Source organism: Lygodium microphyllum, chromosome 17 (assembly GCF_053477565.2).
Source record: "Lygodium microphyllum isolate KBCC chromosome 17, Lygodium_microphyllum_v1.1.10, whole genome shotgun sequence".
Taxonomy (NCBI): Eukaryota; Viridiplantae; Streptophyta; class Polypodiopsida; order Schizaeales; family Lygodiaceae; genus Lygodium; species Lygodium microphyllum.
Genome location: NC_141151.1, coordinates 66322980 through 66331582, shown reverse-complemented (window position 1 = coordinate 66331582; position 8603 = coordinate 66322980). Strand labels below are relative to the sequence as shown.

Sequence of the window (8603 nt, the reverse complement as noted above, 5' to 3'; positions counted from 1 at the left end):
AGCGGTATGGCTTGATTGTTAGGCACCTCCTGCACTCACAAATGCTGACATGTAAGAGAAGAAATTTCTTCTTAAGCAGATTAAGGCACCCAAGTTTGGTGGAAAAGGGATAGACTTTGCAACAACAGAGGCAGAGATATGGATTGAGTCGATGGATGATTATTTCTCTACTTCAGGAACTGCTGCTATCAATCAAGCAATGATAGCCAAGCTTAAGCTACTTAGCTAGGCTCGGTTATGGTGGAAGAAATGGTGCAAGGATCAAGGTATTTCTGAAGCCACTATCACATGGGTTCATCTAAAAGATGTTGTACACAGATGATACCTTCTGCCAACCTACCAGACTTTGAAGATAAATTAATTCTTCAAGCTGAAGAAGTTGGAATTAACCTTAGAAGCCTACTTGTGAGGTGCCCGCCCATTGGCTTTCCAGGCACTCTTTTAGGGGTCTATCAAGAAACAAATCTAAGCATCGCTGCCCCGCACTCCCAGGGAATGTTACAAGTTGTCACCTAGCATTTTCCGAATCCGCCTCGCAATGGAATGTTCACGACCGAACCCACTAGGATCGACCTGAAATTCGGGTTCCTTAGTTGTGAAGGTCTCCTGATAGCATTCTAGCGTCGAGTTTTGGAAATCCTACTTGATGCAAAGATACCCAATCCGAAGTAGACCCATGCCGCACTTGGTTTAAAGAGAATGGGAAATGAGAGGGATGTACCGCTCAACCTCTCTGCCCATAGGGCATAGTCCCATTCTGGTCCCCTAAAGCGGCATGAATCGAGTTCTAACCTAACAATACCTTAAGATCGAATGACGATAAAATCTTGTGAGAAGCCTCCCAATTCTCTGGGACCACCCTACCATAGGGCAGACCCGTTGGGGTTTTTGCCCACCCGCTTCCCTTAATAGCTTTAGTTTTCTAATTAGGTCCTACCACATTTATGTGTGATACTTAAAGTCAGCTTCATTAACTAAGCCTTTTAGGGAACGGGTTCGTTTGCATCACTTATAGCATAGACAGGAAAACAGAGCAAAGCAATCTATTGACAAACAAGTTCAAACAAGTTCCTTAACTTGTCTTCAAGTTAATCTTTGTCTCCCGCCCATATACAGGAGAAATTATGTATCGCTTCTGTCCAACAAAAGTATCCCTTCTGCCATGCAGAAGTAACTGGTCCAATTCACATGGCACCACAAACTCAATCCTTTATCTAGAATAGGATCTCCCAACATACCTAGATGTTGGGGGCCACGGAGGTCTTCAACTCCATTCTAGACCTAGCAAGGGGTGTCCAGAGCTCCAACTAACCCGCAAGCTGTCTAGGAGCGAAACATCATTCCCGTGGTTGGCCTTTTCACCACTCAACCTTCGGCCCATGAATCGAGCAGTGCCCTCTCAAGTTAATCCGCGATGCGATCATGGAGGTGATCCACCCATGCAATATATCCTTCCTTAATTAAATCCTTTAAGAATCAAGCACAAACAAGGAATTCAGTCCTAATATCATTTTCCAAGAAAACATTCCTTTATTCCCATGGTGACTTGTCATCAGAGACCCTTGCCATGCATTTACCATAAATCACAAGCACTTGGAATAATCATCCAATCAACAACTAACAACCAGTTGAATGTAAAAGCATTTAGGTTGTTGTTCGATCAACCAACAAAACCAATTGCATTCTTTCCAACCAATGCAAGAATAGACAATATAACATTTCCATCGTATATTTGCTCTCCCCCTTGGGATCTAAGAGCAATACTATGCAAAAATGTTTCTTAACACTTCCTTCCTTCAACTAGGGCATATGTTAAGGGTTCAAACACTATTCATAATGTAAGTTCTATAGGTCATTTACCTTGATTGATAACCCAACACTGAATTTGGATTGGTAAAAGTCATCGTTATCCGACGGATCTCAAGACATCTTAGTTTTAACCCTTATAATTAATTTCTTATACTAGCTCTCTTAGTCAAGTCATGAGGCAACTAGAAAATTATCCTCATATATCAAACATGTTATAGGCATAACGTGTGAATAATTAATCAGATAAGTGCGAGATTATCTCAAGTAATTAGACTCCAACAGGCCTTGCATTGAGCTAGAATCTAGTTTTTCTTAATATTTGGGCTCTTAGGCTAAGTACTTTCAAAGTATTTAAACTTTAAACTAATACTCTCTATTCATGATTCTCAATGTCATATTCTTTTAGTAATTGTGCTATTTGTAACCCTTGACTATACTTTAATCTAGCACTTGTATGCACAATCTTTTAATGTCGTTCTTTTGACGACTATACCATTCATAACCCTTGACTAATTCTTCCTTGTAATTGTTCTACCAGCAAATAATTCATATGTAACTAGGTGCAATTATCTTCCCTTGATATATGCACTTCACAAACTCCATCTTCCGAGTAGGTGAGATGAAATTTATCATTTCCCATGACCTATACTCGTACATCATAGTATGGGGCCTAATGTATCTCATATGAGAATCAAAGCAAGCATCTATCAATTTGAAAATACATTACTTACGACAGGAACCGCAGTTGGATTGACAATGATGCCTTTGCACGAAGCCTTGTTGCTAGTTGTAGGATTGTCATCCACACGTGACATTCTTTGCTTGGAGTTCATCATCCGCAAGTAGACTCAAGAGATTAAGAAGGTGGAATAGATTCAAGATGGGAAAGCGTAAGAGAAGATGGTTAAGTCGAGGATTGAGATAGAGGGAATTGAGCTAATTCCCTTCCTTGTGATCTCTTGAGGTGATTTCTCTCTCTCTCTCTCTCTCTCTCTCTCTCTCTCTCTCTCTCTCTCTCTCTCTCTCTTTCAAGAGCTCTGTCACAATCTCTTGGAGGGTATCCTTCTCTCTACCTCTCTCTTACAGCCTCTTGGGGATCTTCTTATGCTTTTCTTATGCCTCTCCCATGCCTCATATTTATAGTGAATTGGAGAAGAGGACTTGTGGTTGAGAAGTGGAGCTCTTTGTAGAGGGGGATCTTGGAAAGATTAGTGTTCTAATGTTCAGACCATAAATCTGATGGTTCCATTGGCTCCGAAAGGGGGGTAAAACCCCAAGACATGACACTTGGTTAGAAAGCTCTTAGTTCACTCCTTTTCTCTGTTCGAAGTGTTTTTTTCTATCTATGGACTGCGATCGCGGTGCGCGCGATTTCGCAAATCGCTTTTCTTTATTTTTCTTTTTATAAATTCTCCAAAACTAACTAAAACATCACTTGTCTTTTCTTTTAAATGACATCCAATTCTAAAAATCTCCATATCTTTTTTTGGATAATATCTAAAATATACTAGTTTTTCCCAAAATCTAATATTTTTTTACCATCCAAACTATATACATTAATGCTAATGATTAATATAGCTCATAAGTCTCATTCACGTTGTAACTTACGTGAAGGGTGACCACGGTCCTTATCAATCCGAGAAAAATATCAGATTTACGACTCTCGATTTTTCTAAATAAAATATTTTTAATTAAATAAAAAAAATTAGTTATTAATGTTAGTTAGTTCTTACCTTAGTTAGTCTTTAGTTAGTAATCTTACTAACTTATTATTTGACTAACTAACTTTTGAACTAACCAACTAACTTTTATTGTGTGGAAATATTACATTACTAGTGGATTTTGGGCATTTTCTGCAGTAAAATAGCAAGCAGTTTTAGACTGTCTGTGCATTTCCAGCCTGCATTGTGGCGTCCTCTTCGACTGATAATGCCATATTTAACATCATAAAGTTGGATGGTACCAACTACTCTTATTGGAAGAGTCAAATTTGGCAAGTCTTGGTGCAGAAATCTCAGATTAAGCCACTTCGGTTGAGCGGAAAGCAGCCTGAAACTATGGACAATGACGACTAGCTTGAACTTGATGAGCTATGCAAGTCCACGATTGTATTGTCTCTCACTGAACAGGTACATTATAATGTATTTGAGGAAGCACAGAGTGCATGGGATCTATGGAATAAGATTAAGAATCTTTATGATAAGAACAGTCTGGCGAGTCAGATGTACTGGTTGAAGCAGCTTATGGATCTGCGCATGAAGGATAATGCGACTACGTCTGCTCACTTGAGCCAATTCCATGCTATACTGAAGAACCTGACTTCGCAGTATATCACCTTTGGAAAGGAAGTAACTCCTCTTTTCTTGCTTGGGACTTTGAATGAGTCATGGGATGTATTCCGCACTGCCCTATGTGCCTCTAGTGCTACTCTGAAATTGAATGATGTTGAGAGTGCTCTTCTGCAGGAAGAGGTTAATCGCAAAAACTTGGATGCCTCTCGTGTTTCACATGCTTTGACAGTTAGAGGCAGGAATGACAGGAATGATCGTGGTCATGGCCGTGGCCGTGACTCATAGAAGGGTCGGTCTAAATCTCGTGGAAAGTCGCGTAGTAAGTCGCGTGGGCGCAACGCTAATGTCACTTGTCATCATTGTGGGAAAAAAGGCCATATCAGACCACAGTGTCATGAGTTGTGCAATGAGAAGCGCAAGGATAAGGGGAAAGAGAAAGTGCAGGAGAAGTCCTCTGATCGCAGCATAGTACCTGCGAAGTCCAGCGTCAAGATTGAGGAAATTAATGTCACGCAGACCGAGGATTCCGATGGTGGTGATGAGTTCATACTTGCAGCTAGTTCTTCTGATGCCTCACACTTGACTGAGACACCTAGTATGTATGCACAGTGCTGGTTATTGGATTCAGGTGCATCCTTCCATGTGACGCCTTACCGTGAGTGGTTTCACTCTTACCATACTGTATCTGGATCAGTCACACTTGGAGATGACAGGTCTCTTGATATTGTGGGTTGTGGAGATATTCAGTTGCAGTTTTCCACAAGCAGTTCCTTTTTGCTCAGGGATGTACGTCATATACCTGCGCTTACGCACAGTCTTATGTCTGCAGGATTGTTGGATGATGCAGGGTTTCATGTCTGTTTTGGGGATTCTGCCTGATTACCAGAGACGGATTTGTGCTTGCTAGAGGTGCTGCCAGCAAACCTCCCACGGCAGAAAATGAACATGAAACCAAGGTAGAAGCGTGCAAAATCTATGCACATGACTGAGCCATTAATCTCAAAACTGAAAAGAAACCATAAATCTTCCACTTAATAATGAACCGATTCGTTATCTTCATCATCTTCATCCATAGCTTCAACCATTATAATACAAGAACAAAAGGGAAAATAAGAATTTCTGCACAAAAGACAGAGGAGAGAGGAGAGAGAACAACTTTTTGCACCACCAAAAAGGAGATTTATGCAATTGGACAAGAGAGGGAAGGGAAAGAGGCACATAACCACTCGTGCACTCCACCCCACCTCTTCCCCAAAAAGCACACCCCTTCGTATTTTTATTATTTCTTTGAAACTTTGATACATTTGATATTATAAGGCCTTTGGCCTTTAATTTTGAGTATTCCTATCCTTCACAAATTTATGCACGTAACACTTTTGTGTATACCATTTGTTTATGATAGATGTGGATGTGGATGTGGCCCCCTCATGTAAGTGTATATTTTAGTGATTTTGTAACAATGTACTTGTTATCTTTTTTACAAAAGATGAAATTGTGATATATGCATGGACATTTTTGTGCCTTGTTTTTATGCTTCTTTGGGTGTCATCATTCCTCCCACATTGAAACGTGAAGCGTCCTCGCGAACCTTGTCAAAGAAGAACCATTGTCTAACATAAACAACTTCCAAAATTGTTAGTAAAACAACTTTGATCACAAGGATGAGGCCTAGCCATGGTAGGGTATAGGACTCCAAATCCATGGCCACCAGAGTAAGGGAACTCCTACCTCAAATACTCCCACACTGAAAATATTTACTAGTCTTCAAAGGATAGGGTTTTGTCTTCAACAAGGGATCATGAGAATGATTTTTGCATCCCAATGGGGAAATAAAGATGATAACTCTAGTCATCATCATGTCACTTGGAAGGAATATGACCTAATTGTACATACATTTTCATGTATCTCTATATGTGGGTATGTCTTTGTAAAGGGTTCTGAATTTTTTATATTAGTGCTAGGATGTTAAGGTTTATAAAGTGAAAATTTATCTCTTTAAATGTTTTTGATGTGGATGAACATATTTGCATATATAACTTCATATGCCCTATCATACCATCTTTAATTGTAAAAGCTAAGGGAAACCAACTATGAGATAAGGAAGATTATGGGAATATGTAGGTATTATGTGTCTTTCTCTAAAGGCTTGTCTATATATACACATGGCACAGAAGGTTTCCAAACTGATTAGGATGCAAAGCAACTGAAAGAATCTGGAGTGTAACTACACATATTCTATGTTCTTCTGCAGATAAGGGAGATCTGCATGGACATCTACGTTTAGGCGCGCACACATGTGCACACACACACACACACACACTTCTTCTCTCTCTTTCTGTGTGTGGCCATTTCACACAACTTAGCTGTTGTGATGCTCTCTCTCAGTGCGTGAAGAGAATCGCGGAAAGATGTTCCGATCAAGTCTGCAACAATGAGCCGATTGAACCTCACACCGGATATGGCTCTCTCTCTCTCTCTCTCTCTGTGTGTGTACGTCTGTGTTTGCACCTCGCGATCCAATGGATGGAAGGACTGAATCACCGCTTGGTCGACCTTCTCATGAAGTTGAATGCTAGTCACCTGTAGGCATTGGGCGTAATTGCTTCTGATGGTAGCGATAGAAGTCAAGGAGCTGGGTGATGGGAGGAGCTTGGCAACCTCTTGAACTGTCGCTTCTTTGGCCTTGATGCCCAGATATTGCATCATCCTCTCTCTCCCTCTCTCTCTTTCTCTATCCGTGAGAAACGCCTCAATGCTCTTCTTTCTGCAAGCTAGGGTTTGAACGGTACAGCCATCAGAGGAACCTCATCAGCGCAACTGATTAAACAGAGGACATGTGATGTTTGCTGGACGACAGCATGTGAAGATGATTCGTAATCTACTCTGGCTGGTTGGCAACGCTTTCCACATCTGATGCAGAGAGGGCATTGTATGGCATGGATACTAGATGTGCCTTGTGGGGGATGGCATAATCAGAGGTTGCCTTGGGGAGTCTGGAAAGGTACAGGAAGAGGCGGACATGATCAAGCAAATGTCTCTCTCTCTTCTGATCTCGGATGGATCGAAACAGAGATGGTCCTGATAGGAAAAGTCATAGTAGGAGAACCCTTGTAGGACTGGTGGGGATAGGTAAAATTACTGGCTACTTCTCTGCCTCGCTCCCTCACTCCTCAGTTTGTAGAGAAAATCGCTTCAGTGGAGGGTGGGCCAAGGCTCCGGCCTCGATGCCTTGCCAAGAGCATCCTCTTCCTCCGTATCCTCTACCTCTGCAAGACCATAAAGCGATGACAACGCCTTGTACTTCCTGGTGGTCGAGGGCGTTCTCTCTCTCTCCCTCGCTCTTTCTCTATCTCTTGCGCAATGTGGTAATGGCCGCCTTCTCATCCCTCTCCTTCTCTTATGTTCCTTTTCTTCTTCTTCTCGTTCCTCTTGGAGACATGGAGTCCTCTTGGAGACATGGAGATGTTGTGCTACTATTTCTGCTACACGTCTCCTTCACCTTTGCATCCTTCTCAAGTAGCAGAAATGTAGTGGGATCCATGTCCCACAGGGTACCTGTTTCTACAGTATCATGGGGCAAAAAAGCCTCGGTTTGTGACATATGTGCCATCAAATCAGGTCCCATAACCCTTGTGTTCCAGTTGCTTCTAGGTTGAGCAGCATTCATGACTGAATTCTTTTCCAGCAGCACGCCTTGCCACAGGTGTTGATACATCTGTGTCTCCATCTCCAGTCTTACACCCTTGAACAGAAGATTTGCAGAGGGGACATGAAGCATTTATTTTTAACCACTGATCAACACACTCCACATGAAAATGGTGGGAACATGGTAATCCTCGTAGCTGTGTGTTGTTCTTCTAGCGGCCCAGGGAGATACAACATGCCGCATCATCCCCTGCTATTACCCTCTCATTCTCTGTTTCTGCTGCCATCACACCACCTTCACTGGAGCTATCACTATCTGATCCATTGTAGCTGCTTTTCTCTCGCTGAAACGGTATCCTCTTGCTCCTAAACTTGTGAATGGGTGAAAAGGCAATAACATCGGCAAAGGCTCTCCTCCCTTCCATGTGACTTTCACGGAAACCAAGGAGGGAAATCACACAAGGAAGGCAACAACACACAGCAGTACAGAGCACGAATGTCATTGCATAGCTGATGCAGCTTAGGGCCAAGAATGCTACACACAATCTGTAAAGCTTTGGGCTTTCTTCAGCAAAGGAGGGTCTTCCAAACACCCAGACGACGGGCTTCCATCTCATCCTGCACCTTCTTGTACTTTGGGACACACAATTTCTTCATTGCTTTGCATCAAATCTTCAAGTCTCTCTTTTCTTTTCTTCCTTTGGTGTTTTGAGATCATCTTCTTCCCCGGCTGCGCACCAAAATGACAGCAAACCTCCCACGGCAGAAAATGAACATGAAACCAAGGTAGAAGCGTGCAAAATCTATGCACATGACTGAGCCATTAATCTCAAAACTGAAAAGAAACCATAAATCTTC

The 8603-nt window shown here is 41.9% G+C and overlaps 1 pseudogene; it reads right to left on the bottom strand.

The window, feature by feature from the left end:
- Positions 1-7747: 7747 nt before the first annotated feature.
- On the bottom strand, positions 7748-8362 carry LOC148021994 (E3 ubiquitin-protein ligase At1g12760-like; annotated as a pseudogene).
- Positions 8363-8603: the final 241 nt, after the last annotated feature.